Consider the following 8,632-nt stretch of genomic DNA (forward strand, 5'->3'; position numbering starts at 1 on the left):
AGATGGAGTCCAGCTCTGTCGCCCAGGCAGGAGTGCAGTGGCAGGATGACGGCTCACTGCAACCTCAGCCTCCAGGGTTCAAGTGATCTTCCCATCTCAGCCTCCCAAGTAGCTGCGATTACAGGTGCCTGCACCATCACCCCGGCTAATGTTTCTGTATTTTTAGTAAAGACAGAGTCTCACCAAGTTGGCTAGATTGGTCTGGATCTCCTGACCTCAAGTAATCCGCCCGCTAGGCCTCCCAAAGTGCTGGGATTACAGGCGTGAGCCACCGTGCTCAGCAAGTATACCCTATCTTGTATCTGGGGTGGGACCAATTCTATCTGAACCATATGGGCTAAGGCATCATGGGGTGAGTCCTCAAAGAAAAGTCAGGGTGTATACCCAGGAAAAGGGAGACAGATGCTGAGCAGACAAAAGCAATGAAATGCTTCGCTTTTATCTATCCATCATAGTATTCCTCTGGGTTAGGGGTTACAGGACACCCCACACTCTTCCTGGAGCAGCTTGGAAGTGGCCACTTTAGCATCTGTTAGGGGTTACATTGTTTTCTCCCCCTAAATGTATAGCTTCACATCGTAACCCACAGTACTTCAGAGTGTGACTGTGACGGTTAATTTTAGGTGATGTGTAGGGGAAAACTCTCCTCAAACCGTGTTTTTCATCTACTTTCACACCACAGCAACCATCAACACAGAAGGCTTCTGTGACCAAATGTGGGGCAGCAGTTTCCCCACATACCAAGCGGCAGACACCGGCTGGGTGTCCTCTAATTCAGTTCTGACACCATCTACCTGGAGATAGTATCGTATCCCACAGGTTGAGGGCTCAGTCCCCAAGACCGCCTCTCTACACACACAAACCAGTTGCAAGTTTGGAACTCCTGGCAGATCGGTTTCAAGTTGGGGTTCCCCAACCCCCACTTTGGATTTGATTAATTTGCTGGAGTGGCTCACAGAACTCAGGGAAACACTTGCTTACATTTGCCAATGTATTATAAGGGATATTGCAAAGGATTCAGATGAAGGGCTGTATAGGGCAAGGTAAGGGTAGGGGTGCAGAGCTTCCATGCCCTCCCTGGGCACCACCGTCTGGGAGCCTCCATGTGTTTGTGAAACCCGAAAATTTGAGACAGGTGCCAGTTAATTTAGAAAGTTTATTTTGCCAGGGATGAGGACTCGCGCCCATGACACAGCCTCAGGAGGTCCTGACGACACGTGCCTAAGGTGGTCAGAGCACAGTTTGGTTTATACATTTTAGGGAGACATGAGACATCAATCAACATATGTCGTAAGATGAATATTGATTCCCTCTGGAAAGGTGGCACAACTTGAAGTGGGGAGGGGGCTTCCAGATCATAGGTAGATAAGAGACATATGGTCGCATTCTTTTAAGTTTCTGATGAGGCTCTCCAAAGGAGGTCATCAGATATATATTTATTTCAGTGAGCAGAGGGGCGACTGAATAGAACAGGAGACAAGTGTGCTGTAAGCAGTCCCCAGCTTGACTTTTTCCTTTAGCTTAGTGATTTTGGGGGCCCAAGATATTTTCTTTTCACATGTTCAACTATCTGGAAGCTCCCCAAACCCTATCCCTCTTGAGTTTTTCCGGAAGCTTCATGATATCACCATTCCTTCCCCTAGGATATAGGGTGAGACCCTCTCGTGGGAGGGTCTTAAGATCCACGGTCAGAAAGGTGGGGGAACATTAGAGTGAAAAGAGGGCAGGAGAAAGTCAGAGGCCACTCATGAGGTCAAACACACCCACCATTCTTAAAAAAGCCATAACAAGGGCTGTGGGAGTTATAATCCAGGAACCATGGACAAAACCCAGTACATATCATGACACCACAAGGGTCAACTTGGCTTCATTAAGGAATAACTAGAAACCTGGTGAAGCATTATTTTGGGGTATGTCTGTGGAGATATTTCCAGAGGAAATTAGCATGTGAGTCAGTGTGAACTAGATGGGGAAGAGCCATCCTCAGTGTGGGCAGGCACCATCCAAACTGTTGGCGGCCCAGAGAGAGCAAAACCAGAGAAAGGCAAATATGTCCATCTGTCTGCTACACTTGGATCCACTCCTTTTCTCCTGTTTTGGGGCAACTCTAAGTTCCCCAGCCTTTGGACTCCGGGACTTAAACCAGCACCCCTTCCCTCTGACCCCAGGTTCTCAAGCCTTTGACCTCAGACTGTGAGTCACACAATCGACTTCCCTGGTTCTGAGGCCTTCAGACTTCAGCCATGCTACCAGAATCCCAGGGTCTCCAGCTTGCAGACAGCTTGTCGTGAGACCTCTCAGTCTCCATAATTGTGTGAGCCAATTCCCCTAATAAATTCCCTCTCATCTATCTGTCTGTCTATCTATCTATCTATCTATCCTATTGGTTCTGTGTCTCTGAAGAACTCTGACAAATACAGTGACCCATAGGTCTTTAAAGAGAGAATCAAGTTAAGGCCAGGCGCGGTAGCTCACACCTATTATCTCAGCACTTCGGGAGGCTGAGGCATGCAGACCGCTTGAGCTCAGGAGTTCGAGACCAACCTGGCCAAGGTTGCAAAACTCCATCTCTACTCAGTGCATGCCTGTAATCCCAGGCATTTGGAAGGCTGAGGCCGGAGGATCACTTGAACCAGTGATCCAAGATTGTGCCCCTGCACTCCAGTCTGGGCAATAGAATGAGATTCTGTTTCAAATAATAATAATAATAATAATAATAATAATAATAAAGTTAAAATAAAGTCATTAGAATAGGTCTTAATCCAATATAACTGGTGTCTGTTTAAGAAGGGGGTATTTGAACACGGATATGCACACAGGGAAAATGTCGTGTGAACATGACGATGGCCTTCTACAAGCCAAGTAGAGAGGCCTGAAACAGGTTATTCCCTCACAGCTCTCAGAAGGAACCAACACTACCAACACCTTGGTCTTGGACTTCAAGCCTCCAGAACTGTGAGACAGTGAGTTTCTGTTGTGTAAGGTATCCAGTTGTGGTATTTTGTTACCCAAGCAGCCCAAAGTAATACAGCATCCTTTGAGGAAGAAGTGAGGCGAAGTGTTCAGGTTCCCCGAGAGCCTGGCTCAAGCCTCACTCCATACTCTAGGAGATTCCAAAGCTCTCCCGGGATTCCTGTAAATCCCTGGAGGGTTATACCACCATGGTCCCTCCTGATTTCAGGCTGCTGTTTCCATGTGGGTTTTCTCTGTTAATCAACATTGATTTGGATATGATATTCAGCCCTATCCTGTAACGGCCACCCAGAAAAAGAACCCATTCATCCAAGACATGTCTGTGCACTTTGCTGAAGTCTCTTGGATTAGGGAGAGGAGGAGGTTAAATGGTAAGTTCGCATGAAGCTTCGAAATTGAACGATAAGAATCCATGTTCATTCATTCATTCATAAAAAAAAAAAATTATTTATTTATTTATTTATTTATTTATTTATTTATTTATTTATCTGATACAGGGTCTTGCTCTGTTACCCAGTCTGGAGTGTAGTGGTGCGATCACTGCTCACTGCAGCCTCAAACTCCCAGGCTCAGGTGATATTCCTGCGTCAGCCTCCTGAGTAGCTGGGACTACAGGAGCGTGCCACCATGCCCAACTAATTTTTTGTACTTTTTGTAGAGATGGGGTTTTTTGCTGGCAAAATAATATATATATATGTTTATTGAAACCCACTTTGTGCCATCACTGAGGCATGAGAAGACACGGTGAAGAACAAAATAGACAAGACTCCCGTCCTCACAGAACTTATATTTTAGTTGGGAACACAGACGATAAACAGGAAAAATAAGCAAGAGCGTTCCAGCTTGTACTAAGTGTCATGAAGAAAATAGCATGGTTGGAGGCTAGGCACGGTGGCTCACACCTATAATCCTAGCACTTTGGGAGGCCAAGAGGGTGGATCACTTGAGATGAGGAGTTCAAGACCAGCCTGGCCAAGATGGTGAAAACCCATCTCTACTAAAAATACACAAAAGTTAGCCAGGTGGCAGAGTCCTAGTCATCCCAGCTCCTCAGGAGGCTGAGGCAGGAGAATTGCTTGAAACCAGGAGGTGGAGGTTGCAGTGGGCCGAGATGGTGTCACTGCACTCCAGCCTGGGTGACACAGTGAGATTCTCCATCTCAAACAAACAAAAAAGAAAACAGCAGGGTCGGGTGGTGGCAGTTACAAGGGAATGAGCACTTTGAAGATGACATTTTTTAGCAAGAGTGAGGGAGTCAGAAAATGACTCTTGGAGGAAAAGAAAGTGGGGGTGACTCTAAAAAAAAAAAGGGGGAAGGAGTGAGCCTTGTGCCAGTGATGGGAAGCTGGGCCCAGATTACAAAGGAGGCTGTGATGTTAATTTCCTGTGTCAGCTTAACCGGGCCACAGGGTGCCCAGGTATTTGGTTGAACGTTATTGCTGGGTGTGTCTGTGACAGTGTTTCTGAATGAGCTTAACATCTGAATCAGCGGATTGAGTAAGGCAGATGGCCCTCCCCCGTGTGGGTGGGCTTTCTCTAATCCATTCAAGGCCTGAATAGAATAAAAGGCTGAGGCCCAGTGTGGTGGCTCACACCTGTTATCCCAAAACTTTGGAAGGCCGAGGTGGGAGAATAACTTGAGCTCAGAAATTTGAGATCAGTCTGGGCATCATAAAGAGACATTGTCTTTACCAAAAATTTTTAAAATCAGCCAAGCGTGGTGATGTGCGCCTGTAGTCCCAGCTACTTGGTAAACTGAGACAGATTTTGAGCCAGGAAGGTAGAGGCTGCAGTGAACCATGATTGTGTCACTACACTCCAGTCTGGGCAACAAAATGAGACCCCATCTCAAAAAAATAAATAAATAAAGTTTTTTAAAAAAGAAAAGCCTGAGAAAGCAAGCATTCTCTCTCTCTCTCTCTCTCTCCCCCCCTCCCTCCCCGATTGTCTCTAAGCTGGAACATCAGTTTTCTTCTGCCTTCAAACTGGGATGTAGACTGGAACTTATACCATTAGCTCTCCTGGTACTCAGGCCTTTGGACTCAGACTGGAACTATGAGATTATACCATCAGCTTTTCCGAGTCTGGACCTCTCAGCTTCATGATCATGTAAGCCAATTCCTTATTATAAATCTATATATGGAGATACACACACACACACACACACACACACATATATATATATATAGAGAGAGAGAGAGAGAGACTGCGTATCTTCTGTTTCTCTGAAAAACCCTGACTAATACAAAGGGCCCCAGGGCAGCATACCCCCTGACAATAGGGCCAGATTTTTCCTGAAGGGAGTGGAAATTTCCACTGCCAGCATCCTGGAATGAGGTCAGACAATGAGGCTGCGGAGAGGCGGACCTTCTACTGGGCAGGCCTTAGACTGGGCCATGGTGGGCATGGGCTCCAAGAAATTCGTTGCCCTGGCCACCCAGGGGCGTACTCTGTGAATGTGTGTGCCCAGTGTGGGCTCTGGGCTCTGAGCACGTTGCCTCCGGGAGTAGCTGGGAGCAACACTTCATGCCTCCTTCCCTTCTATCATCTTGGAACTTTCAGTAGACTCAGCATAAAAGCTGCAGCCTGTTCTTTGCTGGTGCTGTAGACAATGAGGAGAGGGTCTGTTCTGGGTCCGGGGAGAGGGGAAGGTGCACCTGGCGGAGCAGCAGCAGCTGGAAGCAGAAGGAGGGGAGCTGAAGCAGGGAAAGAGCCGTGCCTCGTGGGAAATGTGAGGCAGTGGTCCAGAGAGCGCAGCTGGCTACAGTGACAGGCAAGATGGATCTGCGGAGCATGCCCGTGCTCCCCAGCAAGGGAAACCTGGTCGTACAAAGGAAAGTGAAAAGAAGAGGAAAAACAAAAACCAGAACAAAACAGAAAAACCAAAAGGAAAGGAAGAAAGAGAACGGAGAATGGAGAGAATCTTCTGGAAATCGAGTGGGATGGGAGCCAGAACATCACAATTAAGGTCTTAAAAGAGATAGCAGGCTGGGCGCTGTGGTTCACGCCTATAATCCCAGCATTTTGGGAGGCAAAGGCAGGAGAATCGCTTGAGCTCAGGATTTTGAGACCAGCCTGGGCAACGTGGCGAAACCCCATCTCTCCAAATAATACGTAAATTAACCAAGTGTGGTGGCGCACGCCTATAGTCCCAGTTACTACAGAGGCCGAGGTGGAAGGATGGCTTGAGCCCAGGAGGCAGAGGTTGCAGTGAGCCACTGCACTCCAGCCTGGGCAACACAGCCAGACCTTGTCTCAAAAAAAAAAAAAAAAGATAGAGAGCAGCACCACAGATGGGTAAAATTTAGGTCTACTGGTAAATAATTAAAAATCAATCAATCAATCAATAAAATAAGAATAAAAACCATTTGCCCAGGTACTGGACTGAGTCCTCTCCATGGCTCAATTAATTTGTACCTTGCAACATCACTGAGCCCGGTATGATTACTTCACTGTATACATGCAGATATTGAGCCTCAGAGAGTTGAAATAAATAGCCCCAGGTCACATAGCTAGGAGTTAGTACCCTCAAGAGTTAGACTTGGTTGTGTGTAACTCCAACCCTGGGCCCAAGCTTCTTAAGAGCTGTTATACAGAACACCACACCCCAAAGGTCTCTGTATTAAAACAGGAGGAGATGGGGAGAAAAGGAGATGAGGATCTCCCACCTCCCTTTCTCCTCATTTCAATTCCAAATAGAATTGGAAAATGAGACATATTACTAGCCACTTGGAAAGTCACGACACACGCAGCAGCTGTGAGAAGCTGTCTTGGTTACCTGCTAGTGCATAACCAACCAGCCTGCAAGGGTTAATTTTATGTCAAATTGGCTAGACCATGGTACCCAGATATTTGGTCAAACACTAGTCTAGATGTTGCTCTCAGGTATTTTCTTAGATGAGGTTAAAAATCCATAGACTTTGAGTAAAGCAGATTATTCCTTATAATGTGGGTGGGCCTTATCCAATCCGTTGAAGGCCTACAGAGGAAAAAGACTGACCGCTCCAGAAGAAGAGGGAATTCTGCCTGCAGTCTGCTTTCAGATTCGAGCTACTGCCAGCCTCCAGAATTGCATGAGCCAGTTCCTTAAGATAAATCTTTCTATATGGTGGGATGGAAGGGATTCTCCAAAGAAAGAGACCACTAGGAGATACATATATTCTATTGAATATGTATAGCCTGTAGAAATTCTAAATATAGACAGAATTTGATATAGCTCTATATCAAATTATATATAGATTGATATCTACAGATCTATATCAAATTATGTATAAATCTATATAGAGAGATCTATAATCTATATAGATATCATACAGATATAGATGATATTCTATTGGTCTGCTTCTCTGGCAAACCCTGATAAATTGACAGCCTTAACTTAGTGGCTTAAAACAACATCATTTGATGATGTTCATTACTTCTATGGCTCAGGACTCAAGGAAGGCACTGTGGGGACCTCTTGCCTTTGCTCTAGGATATCTAGAATTTCAACTGGGAAGCCTCAAATGGCTCGGACTAGAAAGGCTGGGCTGAAGGGTTCAATCCCTGGTATTATAACTTGTAAATTTTATTTATTTATTTATTTATTTATTTATTTATTTATTTATTTATTATTTTTGAGACAGGGTCTCACTCTGTCGCCCAGGCTGGAGTGCAGTGGAGTGATCACAGCTCACAGCAGCCTCAACCTCCCTGGGCTCCAGTGATCCTCCCACCTCAGCCTCCAGAGTAGCTGGGATTACAGACACATACCACGATGCCTGGCTAATTTTTGTATTTTTTGTAGAGACAGAGTTTCACCATGTTGTTCAGGCTGCAAGTGATCCTCCCACCTCAGCCTCCCAAAGCGCTGTGATTACAGGTGTGAGCTATCATGCCTGGCTAGGTAGCTTTTTTTTTTTTCTTTTCCCCCAAGCTGGAGTGTATGATACCATCTCTGCTCACCGCAACCTCTGCCTCCCGGGTTCAAGTGATTCTCCTGCCTCAGCCTCCTGAGTAGCTGGGATTACAGGCGCCACCACCATACCCAGCTAATTTTTGTATTTTTAGTAGAGACAAGGTTTTACCATGTTGGCCAGGCTGGTCTCGAACTGCTGACCTCAAGTGATCGTCCCACCTTGGCTTCCCAAAGTGTTGGAATTACAGGCATGAGCCACCGCACCTGGCTCAGCTAGGTAGTTTTTTAACTCACCTGTCTGGCACTTTGGCAGGATAGCTGAAGGGCTGGGCTTAGCTGGGACTGCAGGCTAGAGACTTTACATATGCCTCTCAGGGGGATGGCCTCTTGGTATTCAAATATCTTGTATGACAGCTCAATGTTCCAGCAAACAAGGCAGAAGTGGAATGGCCTTTTAGGACCCAGGCTTAAAAGTCACATAGCCTCATTTCCGCCATATTCTATCAGTCCCAGATTCAAGGGAGGGGACAGAGACCCCATCTCTCAATCGGAAGAGTGTAACAGATTTGTAGCCACACGGTAAAACTACCACGGAGGCCCTGAAGTAAAGAAATCTGTTGAATTTTGCTTAACTCAGCTTTTCTCAAGATTTCACTTAGGTGTTGTTATGGGTTGAGTTGTGTCCTCTCTCAAAATCCATATGTCTTAACCCACAGGAACTCAGAATGTGAGCTATTTTGGAAACAGGGTGGTCACAGATTA

The sequence above is a fragment of the Piliocolobus tephrosceles genome, chromosome 10 (genome assembly GCF_002776525.5).
Source record: "Piliocolobus tephrosceles isolate RC106 chromosome 10, ASM277652v3, whole genome shotgun sequence".
Taxonomy (NCBI): Eukaryota; Metazoa; Chordata; class Mammalia; order Primates; family Cercopithecidae; genus Piliocolobus; species Piliocolobus tephrosceles.